The sequence below is a fragment of the Oncorhynchus nerka genome, linkage group LG9a (assembly GCF_034236695.1).
Source record: "Oncorhynchus nerka isolate Pitt River linkage group LG9a, Oner_Uvic_2.0, whole genome shotgun sequence".
Classification (NCBI taxonomy): Eukaryota; Metazoa; Chordata; class Actinopteri; order Salmoniformes; family Salmonidae; genus Oncorhynchus; species Oncorhynchus nerka.
Genome location: NC_088404.1, coordinates 11,078,929 through 11,088,080, shown reverse-complemented (window position 1 = coordinate 11,088,080; position 9,152 = coordinate 11,078,929). Strand labels below are relative to the sequence as shown.

The 9,152-nt window shown below is 43.4% G+C and overlaps 1 pseudogene; it reads left to right on the top strand.

Moving 5' to 3' along the window:
• The first annotated feature begins 1,971 nt into the window (after window positions 1-1,971).
• The window catches only part of LOC115116222 (potassium voltage-gated channel subfamily D member 2-like), a 66,940-nt pseudogene continuing 59,759 nt past the window's right edge, over window positions 1,972-9,152 (top strand).

The window sequence follows — 9,152 nt, the reverse complement described above, 5'->3', positions numbered from 1 at the left end:
GTCATGGCCCGTTCGTACTATCACGTTTCAGGTAAGACCCAAGTGCAGACTGTGTTGAAGAAACAATGTTTATTGCAACAACCGGGGCAGGTAAAAGACAGGTCAAGGCAGGCAGGGGTCGATAATCCAGAGTAGAGGCAAAGGTACAGGACGGCAGGCAGGCCCAGGTCAGGCAGAGGTCTGTAATCCAGAGTAGGGGCCAAGGTACAGGACGGCAGGCAGGCTCAGAGTCAGGACAGGCAAGGGTCAAAACCAGGAGGACTAGAAAAAGAGACACTGAGAAACAGCAGGCGCTGATAGAAAAAGCTGGTTGACTTGAACAAACAAGACGAACTGGTAAAGGCGGACAGAAAACACAGGTATAAATACCCAGGGGATATGTGGGGGAGATGGGCGAGACCTGGAGGGGGGTGGAGACAAGCACAAGGACAGGTGAAACAGATCAGGGCGTGACACTATGTGTGTGTGTCAGGTAACAGACCTTGATCAATACCTCTTGATCAATAACCCGTTCCCATGGACTATCTTACCGCCTTCTTTACTCATAATGAGGACCTGAAACAGCCCGACAATGTGTGCGATAGCCACTCGCATCATATATTTCACTCTACCCACCGCTATCAGACAGTATAACACCACTCTACCCACTGCTATCAGAGTGTATAGTAACTCTACCCACTGCTATTAGACTGTATAACACCACTCTACCCACTGCTATCAGAGTGTATAGTAACTCTACCCACTGCTATTAGACTGTATAACACCACTCTACCCATTGCTATCAGAGTGTATAGTAACTCTACCCACTGCTATTAGACTGTATAACACCACTCTACCCATTGCTATCAGACTGTATAACACCACTCTACCCATTGCTATCAGACTGTATAACACCACTCTACCCATTGCTATCAGACTGTATAACACCACTCTACCCATTGCTATCAGACTGTAAAGTAACTCTCCCACTGCTATCAGACTGTATAGTAACTCTACCCACTGCTATCAGACTGTATAACACCACTCTACCCACTGATATCAGACTGTATAGTAACTCTACCCACTGATATCAGACTGTATAACACAACTCTACCCACTGCTATCAGACTGTATAACACCACTCTACCCACTGCTATCAGACTGTATAGTAACTCTACCCACTGATATCAGACTGTATAACACAACTCTACCCACTGCTATCAGACTGTATAACACAACTCTACCCACTGCTATCAGACTGTATAACACCACTCTACCCACTGCTATCATGGTGTTTCTATATCTGATGTTAAACTAGGGACATGGTGTTTCTATATCTGATGTTATCTAGGGACATGGTGTTTCTATATCTATATCTGATGTTAAACTAGGGACATGGTGTTTATATATCTGATGTTAAACTAGGGACATGGTGTTTCTATATCTGATGTTAAACTGGGGACATGGTGTTTCTATATCTGATGTTAAACTAGGGACATGGTGTTTCTATATCTGATGTTAAACTAGGGACATTGTGTTTCTATATCTGATGTTAAACTAGGGACATGGTGTTTCTATGTCTGATGTTAAACTAGGGACATGGTGTTTCTATATCTATATCTGATGTTAAACTAGGGACATGGTGTTTCTATATCTGATGTTAAACTAGGGACATGGTGTTTCTATATCTGATGTTAAACTAGGGACATGGTGTTTCTATATCTGATGTTAAACTAGGGACATGGTGTTTCTATAGTTAGGGCTGATGTTAAACTAGGGACATGGTGTTTCCATATCTAGGGCTGACAGTGAGGACCTGTGAAGAGCAGAATCAACAACCTCTGCATAATCAAAACAGTTGCTTTGTGACAAGATGTTAAAGTTCACAGTTAGCGAGCTTAAAAGTCAACCTGACTCTGGCCCTATCTCGACCAACTGAAAGTACCAGTTGCCAGGGCATTGGCTTCAAGTTACAGCAGGTCTGCCGGAGCCATGGCCCAGAGAGACACGTGTGCTGGCCCACGTAGATTGAATAAGATAAGTCTGAGCCTTCTGGGTAAAACACGAGTAAACCCTGTATGGAAATGGGCCATCTATGTACAAAGCAAGAGGCTGCTTGACAAGCTAATGCAAACACACTGTCCCCATGCCAACAGCAGACAGACATTCCACAGTTCCACAGAGCTTTCTGTCTGCCTCCATTTGTTTGGTTGGCTGCTCGGCTATAGTCCCTTTCCATAGCCATGTGATACCGCTGTGTATAACGACACACGCACGCACTCACACATACAGAGAATGAAAAGGACCCCCATGACCTTTGAATAGTTCATGTCTCTGTTTGATCATCATGCCGGGCTGAAATTAGATCACATTAAGATTTCTCTCTCTCTCTCTCTCTCTCTCTCTCTCTCTCTCTCTCTCTCTCTGTGTTATATCCATCCAGAATATCTCTGAGATATCTCTTTATCTCTAAGATCTCCGTCCACTTATGTCCCTATTTGTCCTGTTGGTCTCGTCTGTTTAATGAAGACGAGGCTTCGTAGAGTCAAATTCAATATCTCTTTATTTGGATTCCATTTAGCTGAGTCAGGCTTGCCTTAGTGACTGCTGGTCTTCCTAGTCCACATGTTAACATGCTTCATTTGTCTGCAGGACGTACATGATGATGGTAATAATAACAATGTAAATGCCCCGACTGGCTGGTTTAGACGTCATTGGGTTTAAAGCTAAATGCAGAATTTAGACGTCAGAGAATTTAAAATGTGGAGACTACAATATGGATTGATTATGTATTTCCTGAGGTATTTATATCCTACACAGACAGAGGATTTTCCCCTGCTTCCCTCTAGTTGTCCTACACAGACAGAGGATTTTCCGCAGCTGAGCTTCCCTCTAGTTGTCCTACACAGACAGAGGATTTTCCCCTGCTGAGCTTCCCTCTAGTTGTCCTACACAGACAGAGGATTTTCCGCAGCTGAGCTTCCCTCTAGTTGTCCTACACAGACAGAGGATTTCCCCTGCTGAGCTTCCCTCTAGTTGTCCTACACAGACAGAGGATTTTCCGCAGCTGAGCTTCCCTCTAGTTGTCCTACACAGACAGAGGATTTTCCCCTGCTTCCCTCTAGTTGTCCTACACAGACAGAGGATTTCCCCTGCTGAGCTTCCCTCTAGTTGTCCTACACAGACAGAGGATTTTTCCCTGCTGAGCTTCCCTCTAGTTGTCCTACACAGACAGAGGATTTCCCCTGCTGATCTTCCCTCTAGTTGTCCTACACAGACAGAGGATTTCCCCTGCTGAGCTTCCCTCTAGTTGTCCTACACAGACAGAGGATTTCCCCTGCTGAGCTTCCCTCTAGTTGTCCTACACAGACAGAGGATTTCCCCTGCTGAGCTTCCCTCTAGTTGTCCTACACAGACAGAGGATTTTCCCCTGCTTCCCTCTAGTTGTCCTACACAGACAGAGGATTTCCCCTGCTGAGCTTCCCTCTAGTTGTCCTACACAGACAGAGGATTTTCCCTGCTGAGCTTCCCTCTAGTTGCTCTACACAGAAGTTGAATCCCTAATATCACTCTATTCCCTATGTCAGGGTTCCCCAACTGATTTTATTTGGCCCCCTAAGTTTTCTGAGCAAAACAAATTAAAATGTTTTATTTATTTATTGTTGGACATTGTAATATTTGTTGGACAGCTCCAAGTAATTTTAATTTTGGAAATCTTTTACAAAGGATTCCTAGGCATAATAGAGAGATCTGCCCAGACGGCATCCCTAGCAGCGTCCTCAGAGAGTGTTTATGGACATATTCAATCTCTCCCTAACCCAGTCTAAGGCCCCACTTGCTTCAAGATGTCCACCGTTGTTCCTGTAACTGAACTAAATGGCCATCTCCCCGTAGCACTCACTTCTGTCATCATGAATTGCTTTGAGAGGCTAGTTAAGGATCGTACCACCTCTACCTTACCTGATACCCTAGACCCACTTCAATTTGCTTACTGCCTCAATAGGTCCACAGACGATGCAATCGCCATCGCCCTGCACACTGCCCTATCCCATCTGGACAAGAGGAATACCCACGTAAGAATGTTATTCATTGACTATAGCTCAGTCTTCAACACCATAGTACCCTCCAGGGTCATCATTAAGCTCGGGGCCCTGGGTCTGAACCCCACCCTGTGCAACTGGGTCCTGGACTTCCTGACAGGCCACCCCCGGGGGGTGGGGTAGGAAACAACACCTCCACTTCTCTGATCCTCAACACAGGGGCCCCACAAGGGTGCGTACTCAGCCAGGAAAATAACTTCTCCCTCAACATCAACAATACGAAGGAGCTGATGCTGGACTTCAGGAAACAGAAGAGGGAGCATGCCCCTATCCACATTGACGGGACCGCAGCGGAGAAGGTGGAAAGCTTCAAGTTCCTCAGCGTACATTTCACTGACAATCTGAAATTATCCACCCACACAGACAGTGTGGTGAAGAAGGCGCAACAGTGTCTCTTCAACCTCAGTAGGCTGAAGAAATTTGTCTTGGCACCTAAAACCCTGACAAACTTTTACAGATGCACAATTGAGAGTATCCTGTCGGGCTGTATCACAGCCTGGTATGGCAACTGCACCGCCCGCAACCGCAGGGCTCTCCAGAGGGTGGTGCGGTCTGCCCAACGCATCACTGTCTGCCCTCCAGGACACCCACAGGACCCGATGTCATAGGAAGGCCAAAAAGATCATCAGGGACATCATCCACCTGAGCCACCGGAATGTTCACCCCGCTATCATCCAGAAGGCGAGGTCAGTACAGGTGCATCAAAGCTGGGACTGAGAGACTGAAAAACAGCTTCTATCTCAAGGCCATCAGACTGTTAAACAGCCACCACTAACATTGAGTGGCTGCTGCCAACACACTGTCATTGACACTGACCCAACTCCAGCCACTTTAATAATGGGAATTGATGGGAAATGATGTAAATATATCACTAGCCACTTTAAACAATGCTACCTTATATAATGTTACTTACCCTACATTATTCATCTCATATGCATACGTATATACTGTACTCTAGATCATCGACTGCATCCTTATGTCACTAGCCACTTTAACTATGCCGCTTTGTTTACTTTGTCTACATACTCATCTCATATGTATATACTGTACTCGATACCACCTACTGTATGCTGCTCTGTACCATCACTCATTCATATATCCTTATGTACATATTCCTTATCCCCTTACACTGTGTATAAGACAGTAGTTTTGGAATTGTTAGTTAGATTACTTGTTGGTTATCACTGCATTGTCGGAACTAGAAGCACAAGCATTTCGCTACACTCGCATTAACATCTGCCAACCATGTGTATGTGACAAATACAATTTGATTTGATTTGATTTGAACAGCACTCACTGTTGCCCTACATCCTCACACATGGATGGGAGTCAAATACTGACTTGTATCACGGGTGAGCTGGCTGGAATGTGTGTGTGTGTGTGTGTGTGTGTGTGTGTGTGTGTGTGTGTGTGTGTGTGTGTGTGTGTGTGTGTGTGTGTGTGTGTGTGTGTGCGTGTGTGTGCGTGTGTGTGTGTGTGCGTGCATGTGTCTGTGTCTGCGTGTGTGTGTGTCTTTAAGCATGTGGAGTAGGAGCGGTGCGATAGAGTTGAGTGGAGTTCGTCTCGTTTAGGGCTAAGCCAGGCACTAAGGCAGCCGGTAAAGATGAACAGATGAAGAGCTACACAGAGCAGACAGACGACCAGACAGACGAGTGGCAGCCTGCAAGGGATGAGAGAGCCAAGCCTATAGAGTTCGAAGCTTCAACGCCACAGCACACACACACACACACACACACACACACACACACACACACACACACACACACACACACACACATCAACTGATTAATGGACTGCTGAATGTATATTTTTTGTATCTTGCTTTGTTTGCTCTTTTCCATAACCTACCTAGGAAATGGCTGAAAATAATGTATGTAGCCTTGGAAATAAGGTTCATGAAATCAATAACTTGCTAACATCAAATAACATTCATATATTAGCCATTTCTGAGAGTCACTTAGATAATTCATTTGATGATACAGCAGTAGCAATACAAGGATATAACGTCTATCGAAGAGACAGAAATGCTTACGGGGGCAGTTTTGCTGTATACATTCAGAGCCACATCCTGGGAATGCTTAGAGAAAATCTTATGTCAAGTGTTACTGAAGTGTTGTGGTTGCAGGTTCACCTGGCACATCTAAAGCCGTTTCTTTTGGGGTGTTGCTATAGGCCACCAAGTGCTAACAGTCAGTATCTAAATAATGTGTGTGAAATGCTTGATAGTGTATGTGATGTAAACAGAGAGGTCTACTTTCTTGGGGACCTGAATATTGACTGGTTGTCATCTAGCTGTCCACTCAGAAGGAAGCTTCTCACTGTAACCAGTGCCTGTAATCTGGTTCAGGTTATTAATCAACCTACCAGGGTGTTTACAAACACTACAGGAACAAGATTATCCACATGTATTGATCACATTTTTTACTAATACTGTAGAACTTTGTTCTAAAGCTGTATCCGTACCCATTAGATGCAGTGATCACAATATAGTGGCTATATACAGGAAAACCAAAGTTCCAAAAGATGGGACTAAAATTGTGTATAAAAGATTTTGCTGTGACTTATGTGGATGATTTGTATATTTGTTGGTATGACTCGATTAATAAGGAGCATCCAGGCGCTGCACTTCATGAATTTCTGAAATGGCTTCTTCCAATTATTGATAAACATGTACCTGTTAAGAAACTGACTGTTAGAACTGCTAAGGTTCTGTGGATTGATGAGGAATTGAACAACTGTATGGTTGAAAGAGATGGGGCAAAAGGAGTGACTAATACGTCTGGCTGCATATCTGACAGGCTGACTTACTGCAAATGTAGAAATGATGTGACTAAACTCAACAAAAAGAAGAAGAAACTGTACTATGAAGCCAAGATCAATGATATAAAGAATGATGGAAAAAAACTTTGGAGTACTTGAAATGTTATGGGCAGAAAGACAAATTCAACTCCATCTGTCATCGAATCAGATGAATTATTCATCACAAAATCATTTGATGTTGCCAATTATTTAAATGATTATTTCCTTGGCAAAGTGGACAAATTTAAACAAGAACATGCCAACAAAGAACAGTGAGCCATCGTACTCATGCATAAAAAAAACTAATAATGAAAGAAAATCACTGTAAGTTAGAATTTTGTAAAGTTAGTGTGGGAGTCAGTTAGTGTGTCAATAATGACACATTTCCTGGCATTGATAACTTAGATGGAAAGCTACTGAGGATGGTAGCTGACTCTATAGCCCCTCCTATCTTGTCATATCTTTAATCTGAGTCTAGAGGAAAGTTTTTGTCCTCAGGCCTGGAGGAAAGCCCAAATCATTCCACTATACAAGAGTGGTGAAGCAGCCTTTACTGGTTCTAACAGCAGACTTATCAGCTTCCTGCCAGCTCTTAGCAAACTGTTGGAAAAAATTATGTTTTACCAAATACAATGCTATTTCTCTGTAAACAAATGAACAACAGACATTCAGCAGCATGCTTATAGAGAAGGACACTCAACATGCACTGCACTGACACTAATGACTGATGATTGGTTGAAAGAAATTGACAATAAGAAGATTGTGGGAGCTGTACTGTTAGATTTCAATCCCGCCTTTGATATTATTGACAATAACCTGTTGTTGAGAAAATCTTTTTGTTATGCCTTTCAACCTCTGCCGTATCGTGGATTCAGAGCTATCTATCTAAGAAAGTGTTCTTTAATGGAAGATTCTCTATTGTCAAACATGTAAAGTGTGGCGTACCGCAGGGCAGCTCTCAAGGCCCTCTACTCTTTTCTATTTTTTTTTTACCAATGACCTGCCACGGGCATTAAACAAAGCATGCGTGTCCATGTATGCTGATGATTCAACCATATACGCATCAGCAACCACAGCCAATGAAGTCATTGAATCCCTTAACAAAGTGTTGCAGTCTGTTTTGTAATGGGTGGCCACTAATAAACTGGTCCTGAACATCTCTAAAACTAAAAGCATTGTATTTGGGACAAATCATTCACTAAGTTCTAGACCTCAGCTCAATCTGGTAATGAATGAATGGTGTGGCTGTTGAACCTTAGATTGTAAAACTGTCATGGTCAAAACATATACAGTGGGACAAAAAAGTATTTAGTCAGCCACCAATTGTGCAAGTTCTCCCACTTAAAAAGATCAGAGAGGCCTGTAATTTTCATCATAGGTACACTTCAACTATGACAGACAAAATTAGAAGAAAGAAATCCAGAAAATCACATTGTAGGATTTTTAATGAATTTATTTGCAAATTATGGTGGAAAATAAGTATTTGGTCAATAACAAAAGTTTATCTCAATACTTTGTTATATACCCTTTGTTGGCAATGACAGAGGTCAAATGTTTTCTGTAAGTCTTCACAAGGTTTTCACACACTGTTGCTGGTGTTTTGGCCCATTCCTCCATGCAGATCTCCTCTAGAGCAGTGATGTTTTGGGGCTGTTGCTGGGCAACACAGACTTTGTGTGTTTGGGATCATTGTCATGCTGAAAGACCCAGCCACGTTTCTTCTTCAATGCCCTTGCTGATTGAAGGAGGTTTTCACTCAAAATCTCACGATACATGGCCCCATTCATTCTTTCCTTTACACGGATCAGTCATCCTGGTCCCTTTGCAGAAAAACAGCCCCAAAGCATGATGTTTCCACCCCCATGCTTCACAGTAGGTATGGTGTTCTTTGGATGCAACTCAGCATTCTTTGTCCTCCAAACACGACGAGTTGAGTTTTTACCAAAAAGTTATATTTTGGTTTCATCTGACCATATGACATTCTCCCAATCTTCTTCTGGATCATCCAAATGCTCTCTAGCAAACTTCAGACGGGCCTGGACATGTACTGGCTTAAGCAGGGGGACACGTCTGGCACTGCAGGATTTGAGTCCCTAGCGGCGTAGTGTGTTACTGATGGTAGGCTTTGTTACTTTGGTCCCAGCTCTCTGCAGGTCATTCACTAGGTCCCCCCGTGTGGTTCTGGGATTTTTGCTCACCTTTCTTGTGATCATTTTGACCCCACGGGGTGAGGTCTTGCGTGGAGCCCCAGATCGAGGGAGATTATCAGTGGAC